The sequence below is a fragment of the Gorilla gorilla genome, chromosome X, assembly GCF_029281585.2.
Source record: "Gorilla gorilla gorilla isolate KB3781 chromosome X, NHGRI_mGorGor1-v2.1_pri, whole genome shotgun sequence".
NCBI classification, from domain to species: Eukaryota; Metazoa; Chordata; class Mammalia; order Primates; family Hominidae; genus Gorilla; species Gorilla gorilla.
This window is the reverse complement of record NC_073247.2, coordinates 51,303,757-51,323,025: the sequence shown is the minus strand read 5'-3', so window position 1 is coordinate 51,323,025 and position 19,269 is coordinate 51,303,757. Positions and strand designations below refer to the sequence as shown.

General features: G+C 42.9%; 1 pseudogene; it reads left to right on the top strand.

Moving 5' to 3' along the window:
• Nucleotides 1-18,099: 18,099 nt before the first annotated feature.
• On the top strand, nt 18,100-19,010 carry LOC101128138 (small ribosomal subunit protein uS5-like; annotated as a pseudogene).
• The last annotated feature ends 259 nt before the right edge of the window (nt 19,011-19,269 follow it).

Genomic DNA, 19,269 nt, shown 5'->3' with positions numbered 1-19,269 from the left:
GGCTGATCACTGCCTTTCAATAGGCACAGCTGGAAAGTTTGTACTTTTTAGAAAGATAAAAATAATTCATAAATTCACATTGATATGTCTAATTCAAAATTAAGATTACATGGCTTTTACATATTTCATTGAATATTTGTGTCTTTCTTCCCTCAGGCTGAAAATATTAGTTCCTAATGACATTAACATAGTTACTTATTTGTTTTATCTTACTATATATATGTGCTTATAAGTGTGTATATATATTATACACACTAATAGTTTCAAGACAGCAATAATAGAATCATCACTAAGAGTTTAAGATTTTTTTGTGTATCTTTTTGTCCACAGGATATATCCCACAAAAGATTTACCATGAATATCATGTGTTTAAAGTTGTGTTTTTTTTTTTTTTTTTTGAGATGGAGTTTCGCTCTTGTTGCCCAGGCTGGAGTGCAATGGCGTGATCTCGGCTCACCGCAACCTCCGCCCCCTGGGTTCAAGCAATTCTCCTGCCTCAGCCTCCCAAGTAGCTGGGATTACAGTCATGCACCACCATGCCCGGCTCATTTTGTATTTTTTTTTAGTAGAGACGGGGTTTCTCCATGTAGGTCAGGCTAGTCCCGAACTCCCGACCTCAGGTGATCCGCCCACCTCGGCCTCCCAAAGTGCTGGGATTACAGGCATGAGCCACCACGCCCGGCCCATGTTTAAAGTTATTTGAAATAATTTATTTCTGTGTTGTTAACCTACCAGCTTGATATACATGTTAATTTGTTTCACTTTTCTTTTGTTATTCAGGGGTTCATTTCTATCCTTTTGATTTCAATTTGTTTTTATTTATTTATTTGTTTATTTTTGAGACAAGGTCTTGCTCTGTCACCCAGGCCAAAGTAAAGTGGCACCATCATGGCTCACTGCAGCCGTGACCTCTTGGGCTCAAGGGATCCTCCCACCTCAGCCTCCCAAGTAGCTGGAACTACAGGCATATGCCACCATGCCTGGCTAATTTTTAAATTGTTTTTATAGACAGGATCTCACTATGTTGCCCAGGCTGGTCTCCAACACTGGGCTCAAGTGATCCTTCTGCCTTGGCCTCCAAAAGTGCTGGGATTACAGGCATGAGCCACTGTGCCTGGCCTCAATTTGTTTTCATAATTATGTGAAAATATTTTTATGTCTCCTAAGCAAGGTATATTCAGAAATGTGCATCCTTGTCCCCTCTGCTCTGTTCCCTCTCTATCTCAAAGACTAAGGGAACAATTTTTCATTAATTAATTAATTTATTTATTTATTTTTGAGACAGAGTCTCAGTCTGTCGCCCAAGCTGGAGTGCTGTGGCATGATCTTGGCTCACTGCAGCCTCCAACTCCCAGATTTAAGCAATTCTCGTGCCTCAGCCTCCCGAGTAGCTGGGATTACAGGCGTGTGCTGCTTCTCCCAGCTAATTTTTGTATTTTTAGTAGAGATGGGGTTTTGCCATGCTGGCCAGGCTGGTCTCGAACTCTTGTCCTCAGGTGATCCACCTGCCTTGGCCTATCAAGCTGCTGGGATTACAGGCGTGAGCCACCATGCCCAGCCTGATTTTTTTAAATTAGTTTTTGTTTCTCCTTTTCGTTGCTTTTTTACCCCCAGAGGACATGACTCCGGCATATACCATACTTACTGACTTAATGTTCTCCAATGTATAGTGCAGGCACATCAGGCATGGAAACGAACATCAAGTCCAAGCTCTTCAAAATTGTGTGTGTGCTCCCACACCAAAGCCTTGGCACAGCAAAGGTTCAGCTGCAGATGACCTTGTACCACAAACTTGCTCACAGGGAAATTTCCCTTGTTGAAAGATACAATTATTGGCTGAGTTAAAGTTCCTCTTTTCAGTATATATATCAGGTAATGATTTCAGATGTATGATTTCCTCTTTTCAGTATGTATCAGCTAATGATTTCAGGCTTAATCAATACCTTAGGAAACCTAACATTTCCAGTGTTTTTCACTAGGATAGTTCACATGTAAAGTTTAAAATTTCCCACAAATATTATATTTCTTTTATAACCCTTAGTCACCATATCAGTTATGATTAGGTTCCATGGCACAGAAACCCAAATTATGGTGGCTTAAACATGATGGGTTTTTTTGTTTTTTTGTTTTTTCCTGTGAAAGGAGTTCAGGGATGGGCGTCCAGTGGTGACATAGCAGCTCTACATATATTAGGACCCAGGTTCTTTCTTTCTGCTCCCCTATAGGGCATGGCTCCCATCATCAAGGTTGCTTTATAGCCCATGATGACTGCTGCAACTGACATTTTATACCACATCCTAGGCTGTAGGCAGGAAGAAGGGGCAAGGGCAGAAGGTGAAATCACTCACACTAATCAGTTCCTTTTCCAAGGCTTTCTCAGACGACTCAGGCAATGACTTTTGCTTTCACTTTATTAGCCACCGATATCTGCAGGGCAAGCTGGAAAAGTATTGCTTTAAAGCTGGGCACATTGCCACCCTCAACAATATAATGTTTCCATTAGTAATAAAGAAGGGGTTAGAGACCAGCCTGGCCAACATGGCAAAACCTCATCTCTACAAAAAATACAAAAATTAGCCAGGCGTGGTGGCGTGCACCTGTGGTCCTAGCTACTTGAGAGGCTGAGGTGGGAAGATCACTTAAGCCTGGGAGGTCAAGGCTACAGTGAGCTGTGATTGTGCCACTGCACTCCAACCTGGGTGACACCATGAGACCCTGTCTAACAACAACAACAAAAAGGGCAGGCAACTAGTAGCAATCTGTGCCACAATCTATACATTTCAGTAATCATAATTTTGTGAATTGCTTGTAGCACACACTGAGCACTGTTAACAGAGGTCATCCTGAGGGATAAGGATGGAGGATCCTCAATAGGGTCCCCTCACAGCAGAAAGCTCTCCATAGCACTGTGTCCAAGACTATTCTGGATGCTTCCTAGTTTCTGCTACCTTGTTTCTTTGCCAACACTGTGGCCTCACTGCCTCTTACACACCAATTCTCTTGCCTGGTGATATGGTTATGCTCTGTGTCCCCATCCGTATCTCGTGTTGAACTGTAATCCCCAATGTTGGGGGAGGGGCCTTGTGTGAGGTGATTGGATCATGGGGGTGGATTTCCCACTTGCTGTTCTGGGATGGTGAGTGAGTTCTTATGAGATCTGGTTGTTTAAAAGTGTGCAGCACTTCCCCCTTCACCCTCTCTCTTCTGCCACCATGTGAAAACGTGCTTGCTTCCCTTCACCCTTCTGCCATGATTGTAAGTTCCCTGAGGCTTTCCAGCCATGCTTCCTGTACAGGCTGCAGAACTGTGAGTCAGTTAAACCTCTTTTCTTCATAGATTACCCAGTCTCAGGTAGTTCTTTATAGCAGTGTGAGAATGGATTAATACACCTGGATTTGGTCACTCACACACTGATGCCTCAGTCTGTTTCCACCATAGGCTCCTAATTGTACCCACTCAGCCTGGTAACTTACCAGTGTCCCCTCATGTCCGCCCTTAACCCCTATCCTATTGATAAGGTTTGGAGTTTGAATCTGTGTCCCCATCCAAATCTCATGTCAAATTGTAATCCTCAGTGTTGGAAGTGGAGCCTGGTGGGAGGTAATTGGATCATGAGGGTGGATTCTTCATGAATGGTTTGGCACTATCCCTTTGGTGCTGTCCTTATGATAGAGTTCTCAGGAGATCTGGTTGTCTAAAAGTGTGTGGCACTCCCTCACTCTCTCTCTTCCTCCTGCTCTGGCCATGTGAGATGTCTCACTCCCCCTTTGCCTTCTGTCATGATTGTAAGTTTCCTGAGGCCTCCCCAGAAGCAGAAGCTGCTATGCTTCCTGTACAGCCCGCAGAACCATGAGTCAATTAAACCTCTTGTCTTTATAAATTACTCAGCCTCAGGTATTTTTTTTATAGCAGTGCGAGAACAGACTAACACAGAAAATTGGTACCAAGGAGTGGGGCGCTGCTATAAAGATATCTGAAAATGTGGAAGCAACTTTGGAACTGGGTAAGTGGCAGAGGTTGGAAGAGTGTGGAAGGCTCAGAAGAAGACAGGAAGATGAGGGAAAGTTTAACAAGTTCCTAGAGACTTGTTAAATTGTTGTGACCAAAATGCTGATAGTGATATGGCCAATGAAGTCTAGGCTACGGAGGTCTCAGATGGAGATGAGGAACTTATTTGGAACTGGAGCAAAGGTCACATTTGTTATGCATTAGCAAAGAGGTTGGCTGCATTGTGCCCCTGTTCTAGGGATCTGTGGACCTTTGAACTTGAGAGTGATGATTTAGGGTATCAGGCAGAAGAAATTTCTAGGCCGCAAAACATTCGAGATGTGGCCTGGCTATTTCTAACAACTATGCTCTTATGCATGAGCCAAGAAATGACCTGAAACTGGAACATATATTTAAAAGGGAAGCAGAGTGTAAAAGTTTGGAAAATTCGCAGTCTGGCCATGCGGTAGAAAAGAAAAACCCATTTTCTGGGGGAGGAATTCAAGGCAGCTGCAGAAATTTGCATAAGTAAAGAGGAGCCAAGTGCTAATATCCAAGATAATGGGGAAAGGCCTCCAAGGCATTTCAGAGACCTTCCTGGCAACCCCTTCCATCACAGGCCCAGAGGCCGAGGAGGGAAGGATGGTTTCATGGGCCAGGCCCAGGACCCTGCCACCCTGCACAGCCTTGAGACACTGCTCCCTGTGCCCCAACCACTCCAGATCCAGCCTTGGCTCAAAGGGGCCCAGGTACAGCTTGGGCCACTGCTTCAGAGGGTGCAAACCATAAGCCCTGATGGCTTCCATATGGTGTTAAGCCTGCAGAAGCCCAAAGTGCAAGAGTTGAGGTTTGGTAGCCTCTGCCTAGATTTCAGAGGATGTATGAAACACCTGGATGTCCAGAGACAAGCCTGCTGCAGGGGCAGAGCCCTCATGGAGAACCCCCACTAGGGCAGTGCTGAGGGGAAATATGGGGTTGGAGCCTCCAAACAACGTCCCCACTGGGGCACTTCGTAGAAGAGCTGTAAGAGGAGGGCCACCATCCTCCAGACCCCAGAATGGTAGATCCACTGGCAGCTCACACCATGCACCTGGAAAAGTCGTAGGTACTCAATGCCAGCCCATGAGAGCAGCTGTGTGGGCTGAGCCCTGGAAAGCCACAGGGGCAGAGCTGCCCAAGGTTTTGGGAGCCCACCCCTTGCATCAGTGTGCCCTGGATGTGAGGCATGGAGTCAAAGGAGATTATTTTGAAGCTTTAAGATTTAACAGCTGCCCTGCTGGGTTTCAGACTTGTGTGGGGCCTGTAGTCCCTTTCTTTTGGCCGATTTATCCCTTTTGTAATGGGAGTATTTACCCAAGGCCTATACCCCCATTGTATCTTGGAAGTAATTAACTTGTTTTTTATTTTATAGGCTCATAGCAGATGGGAATCGCTTTGTCTCAGATGAGACTTTGGGCTGTAGACTTCTGAGTTAATGCTGGAATGAGTTAAGAGTTTTGGGAACTGTTGGGAAGGCATAATTGGATTTTTCCATGTGAGAGGGTCATGAGATTTGGGAGGGGCCAGGGGCAGAATAATATGGTTTGGATCTGTGTCCCTATCCACATCTCATGTTGAATTGTAATCCCCAATGTTGGAGGTGGGGCCTGGTGGAAGGTGATTGGATCATGGGGATGGATTCTTCATGAATTATTTAGCACCATCCCTTTGGTGCTGTTCTCATGATAGAGTTCTTATGAGATCTGGTTGTTTAAAGGTGTGTGGCACCTCCCTCACTCTCTCTCTTCCTCCTCCTCTGGCCATGTGAGATGTCTCACTCCTTCTTTGCCTTCCACCATAATTGTATGTTTCCGGAGTCCTCCCCAGAAGCAGAAGCTGCTATGCTTCCTGTGCAGCCTGCAGAACCATGAGCCAATTAAGCATCTTTTCTTTATAAATTACCAGTCTCAGGTATTTCTTTACAGCAATGCAAGAATGAACTAATACACTCGTTTTCAACGTTATCATTCCCTGCTTGTCCCTGATCTCCTGAAAGGGTCCAGCCTTCCGTAGGTAATAAATTCCAGTTCTAATGGTTGACAGTTGCCCCAAATGTTGTTGAATTTATTTATTTATTTATTTATTTATTTATTTATTTATTTATTTATTTTTAGAGAAAGGGATTTGTTCTGTCACCCAGACTGGAAGGCAGTGGTATGATCATAGGTCACTTAAGCCTTGAACTCCCAGGCCCAAGAGGTCTGCCTGCCTTACCCTCCTGATTAGCTAGGACTACAGGCACACGCCGCCACGCCCACCTACTTTTTAAAATCTTTTGTAGAGACAGAGTCTCTCTATTTTCCCAGGCTGGTCTCAAACTCCTAGCCTCAACCTAGCTGCAAGCAATCCTCCCACCTCAGCTTCCCAAGTTGCTGAGATTACAGTCATGGGCCGTCTTGCCTGGCTAGGATTAGAATTGTTAACACATACCCTCATGGGAAACAACTTTAACAACTAGAGTATAGTGTTTATATACAGCTCGTTTTGTCTCTGGTCTTACAGTATCCACTCATTTCCAAAGTTACATAGGTCAGCACCTTTCCTCCCTATCCCCTTCAGTGAAATGATTTCATACATTTGTAATGCAGCTAGATTCTTTTGTCATATTCTGTATTCCATCTTGCAATCACCTGACCTTCTAAATGACTTTTTTTAATTGCATATATTGTCACTCTTTGTGCTATAAAGTTCTATAGGTACATATATAAATGTATATACATACATGTGTATATATATGTACATATATGTGTATAAAAATATATATATTTATATATATACATATATATGTGTATATATATTTATATATACATATATATGTGTATATATATTTATATAGGTATATATATAAATATATACGTATATAAATATATATACACATATATATGTGTATATATATACACACATATATATACACACATATATACACATATATATGTATATACACATATATACATATATACATATATACACATATATATGTGTATATATACATATATATGTATATATATAAATATATATGTATATATGAATATATATTTATATATATGTATATATACGTGTATATACATATATATTTATATATATGTATATATACGTATATATATAAATATATATTTTTTTTTTTTTTGTGGAGATGGGGTTTTGCCATGTTGTCAAGGCTGGTCTCAAACTTCGGCCTTCCAAAGTGCTGGGATTACTGGCATGAACCGCCGTGCCTGGACTTGATTCATCTTTTAAATCTCTTTTAATCTACAGTTTTCCTCTATGACTTTTTTTTTTTCTTTGAGATGGGGTCTCCCTCTGTTGCCCAGGCTGGTGTACAGTGGCTCGATCTCGGCTCACTGCAACCTCCACCTCCCTGGTTCAAGTGATTCTCCTGTCTCAGCCTCCCAAGTAGCTGGGACTACAGGTTCATGCCACCACGCCCAGCTAATTTTTGTATTTTTAGTAGAGACAGGGTTTCACCATATTGGTCAGGCTGGTCTCGAACTCCTGACCTCAGGTGATCCACCAGCCTCAGCCTCCCAAAGTGCTGAGATTACAGGCGTGAGCCACCGCACCCTGGCCCTCTATGACCCTTTCTTTTCTTTATTCTCTACTTGTTGAAGAACAAGACAATTTGACCTATAGTTTCCTAAAATCTGCATTTTGCTGATGACACACTGATGGTGCATTTCAACATGTATTCTGTTCCCTGCCTTTCTTGCAAATTGTCAGTTGGATCCAGAGGTTTGATTAGACTGAATTTACATCTTTTTTGCAAGACTATAAGTGGTGCTGAGTTCTGAGACATGTAATGTCTGGTCATGTCTCCTTTTGTGATTTTAGCAGCGGTTGATTCTCATTGCCTAGATCAATTAATTCATAGAGTGTTGCAAAATGATTATAATCTAATTCTATCATTTTATTTCATTTATTAGTTGGGATAATTGGATAATTTTATAAAGAGATGCTTCCCTGATCTATTATTTGGTTACCTAGTGGTGCAGTTTCTAAAGGAAAAGCAGGATATATGTTTTATTTTTTCCCTTTTTTATCCGTTTTCAGATGATGAATTGGTCCCCTGACATCTTTCAAGGTGGCCAGTTTTTAAATATCACCACAAATTTAAACATTTAAACATGTTTTATAGGTTTTAATTTGTTGCATTTTTATTGTGGCAAAATATATATGACAAAATTTAGCATTTGAACCATTTTTAAGTATACAGTTTTATGGCATTAAGTATCTACTGCATTTTAATACTTATTGAAGCTCTGTTTCATTTTTAAAAATCTGTTCTGTTTTTTAAAATCTTTAAATATTTCCTAGCCTAGAGCCTTTTGAATGAAATTAGGAGAACCTCATTCCCACAATTTGCTTTCCTCTTACGTCCTTACTTCCCAATCAGCACAAGCAAACATGAGCCAAAGTGAGAAGTGAAACACCCCACCTCACAGATGCTGTCTGCAGTGTCACAAGTTATGACTCACGTTTAGCCCAGAGATTGTTGCCAGAGTTAGCAGGAGGAAGACAGGCTTTCGAAGTGTGCCAGGGCTGAGGTTTTAAAATTAATCCAGTTTAAACATGAATGATGTTTAAATCAGAGCCGGATTACTTCTGTTCTGCTCACAGGCTTTATTAAAATTCACCCCTGGATTTTCATGTATAAAAATATTTGAGTTTCAAATACTTTAACTTATTTTTAAATTGGAAAATATGTGGATGGAGAGTTTTCCCTTTGAACTTTAACCCAGACTTTGGCAGCTGAGGAGACAGCTGCAGAAACCTTGCACAATACAGTTGAATGGACAAGTTGTCCTGACATTTATTCATTTCTCTCCTTTTGAGTTAGTTGGTTCCCTATTTTTATTTTCCCCCGTCTTCATTCTGGGCTTACCCGCTCAGTTGACAAATAGTTGGGAATCCAACCGACAAGTATACATGGAAGCATTACAAGTTTCTTTTCTAAAGTCTACGAGAAAAATTTTCATAAAGAAATCAAAGCCCACATATAAATAAATTTCGGCAAAGTAGAAACAATATCCACAAGAGTCAATATATGGCTGTTTTGGATATAAGGAAGCCCCGTATCGGGCTCCATTCCAGAGTGCTTTAAAAACTAGGATACACCAGGGCCGGGCGCGGTGGCTCACACCTGTAATCTCAGCACTCTGGGAGGCCGAGGTGGGTGAATCACGAGGTCGGGAGATCGAGACCATCCTGGCTAGCACGGTGAAACCCCATCTCTACTAAAAATACAAAAAGTTAGCTGGGCGTGGTGGTGGGCACCTGTAGTCCCAGCTACTCGGGAGGCTGAGGCAGGAGAATGGCATGAACCCGGGAGGCAGAGCTTGCAGTGAGCCGAGATTGTGCCACTGCACTCCAGCCTGGATGACAGAGCGAGACTCTGTCTCAAAAAAAAAAAGTAAGATATACCCAAGTATCCCAGTGCTGGGACACCACTATCTTAACAAGTACTGAGGAGGTAGAGGAAAGCTTATTTAGAGTAACAATGACAGGAGATTGATGGCCATGTCAAATGAAATGGTATTTTCAAGCCTATCTACTGAAAATGAAAAGTAAATAAATAATAATTAATTTATTCATTGACAAATATTTCTTTCTTTCCTTTTTTTTTCTTTTTTGAGACAGAGTCTTGCTCTGTTGTCCAGGCTGGAGTGCAGTGGCACAATCTTGGCTCACTGCAACCTCCACCTCCTGGTTTCAAGCAATTCTCATGCCTCAGCCTCCTGAGTAGCTGGGGCTACAGGTGCCTGCCACCATACCTGGCTGATTTTTTGTATTTTTAGTAGAGATGGGGTTTCACCATGTTGGTCAGGTTGGTTTCGAACTCCTGGCCTCAAGTGATCCACCCTCCTCGGCCTCCCAAAGTGCTGGGATTACAGGCGTGAGTCACCACGCCCAGCCTCACTGACAAATATTTCTGAAGTGCCAATTATATACTGAGCTCTGTGCCTGGTGCTGGGAACATGGCTATGAAAGGTCTTCACAGATCCAATGGTTGAGAAGGGGAAGCAGACCAGCATCAAGAACTGTGAAGGGTCTGAGATTTTATCCTACTTACAAGCTAATAAGATAACTTGTCACAGTTTCATGGATGTGGACAGAAAACATGAGACTCTTGGGTCAAAGGCAAAGGATTTCATTACTCATGACACAGCAAGCAGTATAAGCATGAGCACATTTACATCAGTTCCCTGTGTCCCCCAAGTCTGATGATGGTGATATGGATGTGCTCAGATGAAGGTCTGCACACACAGTGGATTGCATTAAAGGAGAAAAATACTAGAATTAGGGAATCTAATTTTTTTATAATAGGTGGTGAGCATGCTTGCCCTTTACTCTGGAGGGAGATGCCACCTCTATCTTCCAAGCTTGTTAGCCATACAAACATCCTTAAAAAGACAGTCTGGAACAAGCAAATGGCAGTCTAGATCAGTCAATAGACAAGCACTCCCAGATGTGGATAAGCCTAGCCAAGATGAGCAGGGTTGTTTAGCTGGCCTCCAGTTGACCCCAGACATGTAAGCAATAAACACTCTGTTTATCACTGAGATTTTGTGGTTGTTACATGACGTTATTATAGCAATAAACAACTGATACCATCACAGATGGCTTCTTAATTCCAAAATCTAATTTCTCTTTTCTATTGTAACCACAGATTTCTGAAATACAGATCTTATCAGATCACTTCACTGTCTAAAAGCCTTTGGCTATAGACTGCAACCCTAACAGGAAATCCAAAGTCCTTGGTGGTCTGGTTCCTATTTTCTTTTTATTTATTTAATTAATTAATATATTTAAGCTGACAAATAAAAATTGTATATACTTATGGTATACAACATGATGTTTGCCCATTATTATTATTATTATTATTTATTTTTCAAGATGGAGTCTTGCTCTGTCTCCCAGGATGGAGTGCAGTGGCGCCATCTCAGCTCACTGCAACCTCCACCTCCTGGGTTCATGCCATTCTCCTGCCTCAGCCTCCGGAGTAGCTGGGACTACAGGCGCCCGCCACCACGCCCAGCTAATTTTTTGTATTTTTAGTAGAGCCGGGGGTTTCACTGTGTTAACCAGGTTGGTCTCGATCTCCTGACCTTGTGATCTGCCTGCCTCGGCCTCCCAAAGTGCTGGGATTACAGGCGTGAGCCACTGCGCCCGGCCTGCCCATTATTTTTTTTAACTTCACCTTTTACCTCTCATTCCTCTCATTGTATTTCCCTCTCACTCTCTTTCTTGCTTCTGGCATTCCACTCACACAGATTACACAAATTTCCCTGCACTTAAGAAAAAACAAAATCTTTAGAATACTTTTTAAGATTATAAAAGTTATTTATTCAGGCTGGGCGCCGTGGCTCACTCCTGTAATCCCAGCACTTTGGGAGGCCGAGGCAGGTGGATCACTTGAGGCCAGGAGTTTGAGACTAGCCTGGCCAACATGGCAAAATCCTGTCTCTACTAAAAATACAAAAATTAACCCCGTGTGGTGGCACATACCTGTGATCCCAGCTACTCGGGTGGCTGAGGCACAAAAATTGCTTGAACTCAGGAGGCAGTCGCTGCAGTGAGCCAAGATGGTGCCACTATACTACAGCCTGGGCGACAGTGCAAGACTCTGTCTCAAAAAAAAAAAGTTATTTATTCATTTTAGTAAATCTGAAATGTATAGAAATGTACAAAGAGCATCACCCAGGGCAACCTTCCCTTGAGGCTTTTGTTCCTCCAGCTCTTTTTGCATATCTGGTTTATACTAATATCAGATGCTTTTGTTTATCATCACTAGGTGTAAAAGTATTTTCTATTTAGAAAATTTGGAGGAAAAGAAACACCACTAATAATTTAAAAAGACAAATGAGCATTTAAGAACTATGATAGACAAGGAGCTAATATCTTTACCATATAAATGGTTCCTACAAATCAATTAATAAATATACAGTAGGCCGTCCCTATCCATGGGTTCTGTATCTGTGGATTCAACCAACTTCGGGTAAAAAAAAAATTGGAAAAAAAAACCAACAAAAAATAACAATACAACAATAAAAAGAAGACAAATTAAAAACCAATACAGTATAACAACTATTTACATAGCATTTACATTGTATTGGGTATTTTAAGTAACCTAGAGATGATTTAAAGTATATAGGAGGATGTTGTAGGTTATATGCAAATACGACACCATTTTATGTCAGGAACTTGAGCATCTACCACGCAGATACCAAGGGCCGACTGTATATACATGAGAGAGGGCAAAGAATAAAACAGGCAACTGCCAGATAACTACAAATGACCAAAACACAAAACAAAAATACGTTCACCTTTAAAGGTGCAAATTACAACAATGTACATAATGTTTGGCCTATAAGATTAGCTAAGTTAAAAAATAATAAATCTGAGTGTTAGCACGGGTACTCTCATACACTGCTGGTGTATGTGTAAATTGTCATAACCTTTCTGGAGGGCAATGTAGCATGGTTTGTTAAAAGATCTATAAGGTTCTGACCCTTTGATCTTATAATTCTACTTCCAGCAATTTATCATAAAGAAATGATCAGTTATGTGTGTGCAGAGATGTTCACTGCAAGGCTGTGTAATGGAAAGCAAGTAGAAATGACAAAATTTCCAAGGGGAAATTGAATATATTAATCATGGTACATTTCATCAACGGGTTACTTTCTGATCATTAAAATAATGAAGTAGAGCTATATTTATTGACATGGAAAGATGTAAAAACATAGTTAAGTGAGGAAAGTGGAATATGAAACTGAATATTTTTCATAGTCACCTCCATATATATATCTGTATATTATTTCTTTAAAGATTATCTGAATACTGATATTTCTTTAAAGAATACACCAAGATATACTGCATAATCTCACCTATAGGTGGAATCTAGAAAAGTCAAACTCATAGAAGTAGAGAGTAAAATGGTGGTTATCAGAGGCTGGGATCTGTGGGGGTGGAGAAAGGGGAGATGTTAGGAAAAGGCTACAAAATTTCAGACAGGAGGAATACGTTCTGGTGATGCGTTGCACAGCATGGTGACTACAGTTAATAATAATGTACATTTCAAAATTGCTAAAAAGGTAGATTTTATTTTTATTTTTATTTATTTATTTAGAGACTGAGTCTCACTCTATCACCCAGGCTGGAGTGCAGTGGCGCGATCTTGGCTCACTGCAACCTCTGTCTCCCGGTTCAAGTGATTCTCATGCCTCAGCCTCCCCAGTAGCTGGAATTACAGGTGCCTGCCACCACACCTGGCTAATTTTTGTACTTTTAGTAGAGACGGAGTTTCGCCATGTTGGCCAGGCTGCTCTCGAACTCTTGATCTCAAGTGATATGCCCGCCTTGGCCTCCCAAAGTGCTGGGATTACAGGTGTGAGCCACCATGCCCGGCCCAAAAAAGGGTAGATTTTAAATGTTCTCACCACAAAATAGTAAGTTTGTGAGGTGATAGATACATTAGCCTGATTTGCTCATTTCACAATGTTTACATGTATCATAACCCCACATTGTACCTCATTAATTGTCAATTAAAATAAAAGTAACAAAAAGAATATGTCAAGATATTATGAGTGGTTATTTCTGGATGATGGGGTTATGGTAGTTTTAAATTTTATTCCTGAATTTTCACTTTTTAATTTATCTAAAATGGGCCGGGTGCAGGGGCTCACGCCTGTAATCCCAGCACTTTGGGAGGCCGAGGGAGGAGGATCTCTTGAGGTCAGTAGTTCAAGACCAGCCTGGGCAACATGGTGAAACATGGCCCCGTCTCTACTAAAAATACAAAATTAGCTGAGCATGGTGGTGTGCACCTGTAATCCCAGCTACTCAGGAGGCTAAGGCAGAAGAATCACTTAAACCTGGGAGGTGGAGGTTGCAGTGAGCTGAGATCACGCCATTGCACTCCAGCCTGGGCAAGAGAGTGAGACTCCCTCTCAAAAAAAAAAAAAAAAAGATTTATCTGAAATGAAATATGGATTACTTGCATATTTAATTAGGAAAATGGAGGATTGATTGGCATCTTCTTTTAGTTATTTTTTATTTTGTTTTATTACATTTCTTGTTTGCACTTATAGTCAACATAACAGAGATAAGTTCAGAACATTGTTGGTTGTGCTTTTGATGAGCTCCTGACACCAGGCCACTTTATAATTACTCTCATGAGACTCTTCCTTTGCTCAAAGTCTTTATTCCTTTTCGTTTTGTTTTGTTTTTTGAGACACGGTCTCACTCTATCACCCAGGCTAGAGTGCAGTGCAGTAGCACAATCATGGCTCACTGCAGCCTCGACTTCCCAGGCTCAAGTGATCCTCCCACCTTAGCCTCCCAAGTAGCTGGGACTACAGGTGTGTGCCACCACACCCGGCTAATTATTGTATTCTTTGTAGAGATGGGTTTTGCCATGTTGCCCAGGCTGGTCTTGAACTCCTGCCCTCAAAAGATCCTCCTGCCTCGGCCTCCCAAAGTGCTAGGATTATAGGCATGAGTCCCTGCACCCAGCCCTGCTCAAAGTCTTTGGGTGGCAGCCTGGGCCAGGGAGCCCTGATCTCTGTGAGGGACTTACAGCACTCCCACCTATGGCACCTGTTCAGAGGTTCCCAGTGTGACTCAGATCAAGCATAGCTCATTTGACAAAATTTATGAATTATAAGTTTGCTTGCTAAAGGGGAAAGGGTTTTTTTTTTTTTTTGAGACAGGGTCTCACTCTGTTGCCCATGCTGGAGTGCAGTGGTGTAAGCATAGCTCACTGTAACCTTGAACTCCTGGGCTCAAGCAATCCTCCCACTTGGGCCCAAGTGATCCTCACACCTCAGCCTTCCTAGTAGCTAGGACTACAAGCATGTGCCACTGTGTCTGGCTAATTTTTTATTTTTATTTTTGTAGAGATGCTATGTTGCCCAGATTTGTCTCAAACTCCTGAGCTAAAGTGATCCTCCTGCCTGGGCCTCCCAAAGTGCTGGGATTATAGGCATAAGCCACAGTGCCTGGTCGAAGGGGGAAAGATTTAAATACGCAATGGCATGGATCCCAAAGGCTCAAATAGGATTCACCATGGGACTGCTTTGATGTCCTTCTCTTCTAGAAACCACACCCTACCTTTTTATAGACTTCCTATATTCGTCATCTATCATCGTCTAACAAATTATTCCAAAACTTAGTGGTTTAAAACAACAATAATCATTTATTATCTTTTATGGTTTCTGTGAATCAGGGATTCAGAGAAGGGACAGCAGAGACAGCTTGTCTCTGCTCCACGATGTCTGGACCTCAGCTGGGAAGACTCAGTATTTGCAAGCTGGAATCCTCTGAAGGCTTACTCATATATCTGGTGGCTGATGCTGGCTGTCAGCCGGAACATCTACACACTGTGGTCCTCTCATGTGGCCCAGACAGCGCGATGGCTGGGTCCAAGAGCAAGTATCCCGAGAGAGCGTGCAGTGGAAGCTGTGTCCTTTATACAACGTAGCCTTGGAAGTCATGTTAATATCATTCCGCTATACTCCATTGGTCAGAGCAGTCACAGCCTCTGCCCAGATGTCAGAGGAGGGAATGTAGACCCTACATTGTATGTGGAATATGTGGAGTGGGATACACACATTGATGCAGTCATCTTGGGAAAATACAACCTGGCACACTTCCCAAATTTCAACAGGAACTCACCAAACATCTGGGATCTATATTCTTCAAAAAGAAATGAAAATCTCGGAGAACTTTCTTTCTTCTCTCCCTTCTTTCCCTCTATCTCTGCCTCCCTTCTTCCTTCCCTCCATCCTTCCCTCTCATTCTTCCTTCCCTTCTGTTATAGACAGCATAACTATCAGTGAATTACTGTTTCACAGTGTGAAGTCTTGCCAGCAGGGTCATTTTGATGGTCTGCCTGAGGGCTCCCTAATTTTTTCTTGAGACAGAATCTCACTCTGTTGCCCAGGCTGGAGTGCAATGGCGTGATCTCGGCTCATTGCAACCTCCACCTCCCGGGTTCAAGCGATTCTCCTGCCTCAGCTTCCTGAGTAGCTGGGATTACAGGTGTGCACCACCTTGCCTGGCTAATTTTCATAGTTTTAGTAGAGATGGGGTTTAGTAGAGACAGGGGTTTCACCATGTTGGCCAGACTGGTCTCGAACTCCTGACCTCAAGCGATCCACCCACCTTGGCCTCTCAAAGTGCTGGGATTACAGGTGTGAGCCATTGCGCATGGCCTCACTGATTTTATTTTTGCTATGTTTATATTTTATTTTCCACATTGCCACATTCTTTATGCTATAGAGACAAAAAGGCTATCTTCTCAAACAATCCTTTGTCATATCTTACCTAATTATTTCCAAGAAAGATTTTATAACATTAAAAATGTCAGAATTAGGGCAATGTTTTCCTTTCACTATATTCCAGGCACTGTTCCAAACAGACCCTTTACAAATATTAACTTGCTTACTCTTCATAACATTATTCTGAATATACAGATGAGAAAACTGAGGCACAGAGAAGTTAAGTAACTTGCCCAAGGTCACAAAGCTATCACATGGCAGAGACAGGTGTCAAACTCAGGGCATCTGGCTCCTAAATCTATATTCTTAACCACCATGTTATGTTGCCTCTCTATCATTATTCTACTCCACTGGCTCCTTATTAACTTGAGCAACAAGAAATATAGCCTCTGAGCCTCCACCTCCTGGGTTTGGGTGATTTTCCTGCCTCAGTCTCCTGAGCGGATGGGATTGCAGGTATGTGCCACCATGCCCGGCTCATTTTTGTATTTTTAGGAGAGACGGAAACAGGGTGTCACCATGTTGGCCAGGCTGGTCTCAAACTCCTGACCTTGGGTGGTCCACCTGCCTGGGCCTCCCAGGGTGCTGGGATTGCCGGCGTGAGCAACCGCGCCCCGCCTTTGTGTACCTTATGTGAGGAAGTCCTGCTCTTAATCAGGATCAGTCATGCAGGCCCTGATCCTGCTACTCTGGTTCCATGTCCTGTGAAGACCAAAGCTTACCAAGATAGCTTTTTCCCTTCATGGTGGCAGATAGTGTTGCCCCCTGCACCATCTATAACTTGGAAATGGCCACTATTTCTCCCTGGGCTTCAGGATAGAATTACCTGGTTTCTCTGATGATCAGCACTCTTCCTTAAAACCCAAATCAGGAAGGAATGAACAATTTTCTGTGTTTGGCATGGATGAAATTAGCACTGTTTGGCTTTGTAGGCCCCAGACAGGCAGGCAGCTTAATTTTTTCCTTGCATATTCTAGTCTCCGTAAGTATTACCCTTTGTCCTGCTGGTAATGACATAGTAGATAGTATACCAGCAACTGGGCATCTGGGGATTTTAATCCTGAAAACAGTGGGTCTGATACTGCTTGTGTTTTTCATCAGTGTCCACCCCAAGTGGGTCTTCCTGCTACTCCCTTCGCTTAGTTGCCCCCTACTTGCCATCTGAGCAGTTGGTGAGGATGTCCCAGGCCTAGGTTAAACTTGGAAACATGCTTGACCATTCTATTCCCTGCTCCTTTCAGATCGGCTTGGCTGCAATTTTGGTTCCTGGGACCCTCGAGCATAGCTGGGAAATCAAGTTAGAGGTGTAACTGCTTTAAAATGTGCCAGCTTATGAGGTAATTAGATTGGTTCTCTCCAGAGGTAAACTTCCAAGAAGAGATGCTATAGATGCTACTCTTATGCTGTAAAACATTGTGAAATTAGATTACTTTCAAATGATGTATTACAAAGTTATGGAAAAAAAGCAGTTGTGACTATGGAAGCCCAAGGCTTATATCCCAGCTGTCTTACACTAAATATGGGTACTGTGTTTCCTCTCTTTGTCTGTAAAATGGGAGCTAATATCCTCCAATCTGTGTGCCTGACATGGTGGTTAAAAGGATTAAGCAAAACAATAGTTTGTAATTTATTCTGTCAGAGCAAACTACTGGTAAATAAATAAAAGGGAGTAAGTTGACTAAGAAAATTTTTTTTAAAATAAGAAAAACCATAATAAAACAAGTTTGTAATTTGTAATTGTATACAAATAAAAGATCTTATTTAAAAAAAAAGAGCTTCTTTTCGGAGAAAACACCAAATGGCGGATGACGCCGGTGCAGCAAGGAGGGCCCGGAGGCCCTGGTGGCCCTGGGATGGGGAACCGCGGTGGCTTCCGCGGAGGTTTCGGCAGTGGCATCCGGGGCCGGGGTCGCGGCCGTGGACGGGGCCGGGGCCGAGGCCGCGGAGCTCGCGGAGGCAAGGCCGAGGATAAGGAGTGGATGCCCGTCACCAAGTTGGGCCGCTTGGTCAAGGACATGAAGATCAAGTCCCTGGAGGAGATATATCTCTTCTCCCTGCCCATTAAGGAATCAGAGATCATTGACTTTTTCCTGGGGGCCTCTCTCAAGGATGAGGTTTTGAAGATCATGCCAGTGCAGAAGCAGATCCGTGCCGGCCAGCGCACCAGGTTCAAGGCGTTTGTTGCTATTGGGGACTACAATGGCCACGTCGGTCTGGGTGTTAAGTGCTCCAAGGAGGTGGCCACCGCCATCCGTGGGGCCATCATCCTGGCCAAGCTCTCCATTGTCCCCGTGCGCAGAGGCTACTGGAGGAACAAGATCGGCAAGCCCCACACCGTCCCTTGCAAGGTGACAGGCGGCTGCGGCTCTGTGCTGGTGCGCCTCATCCCTGCACCCAGGGGCACTGGCATCGTCTCCGCACTTGTGCCTAAGAAGCTGCTTATGATGGCTGGTATCGATGACTGCTACACCTCAGCCCGGGGCTGCACTGCCACCCTGGGCAACTTCGCCAAGGCCACCTTTGATGCCATTTCTAAGACCTACAGCTACCTGACCCCCGACCTCTGGAAGGAGACTGTATTTACCAAGTCTCCCTATCAGGAATTCACTGACCACCTCGTCAAGACCCACACCAGAGTCTCCGTGCAGCGGACTCAGGCTCCAGCTGTGGCTACAACATAGGGTTTTTATACAAGAAAAATAAAGTGAATTAAGCGTGAAAAAAAGAAAGAAATATAGCCTCTGAGCCAGGTGTGGTGGTGCACACTTGTAATCCCAGCTACTGGGGAGACTGAGGCAGGCGGATTGCTTGAGTTCAGGAGTTTGAGGCTGCAGTGAGCTATGACTGCATTACTGCACTCCAGCCTGGGCAACAGAATGAGACCCCGATTCTTAAAAGAAATAAAGAAATAAATGGTTTGTGGAAAATCATGAGCTCTCAGATGTATAAAATAATGGGTTGCTGGCTG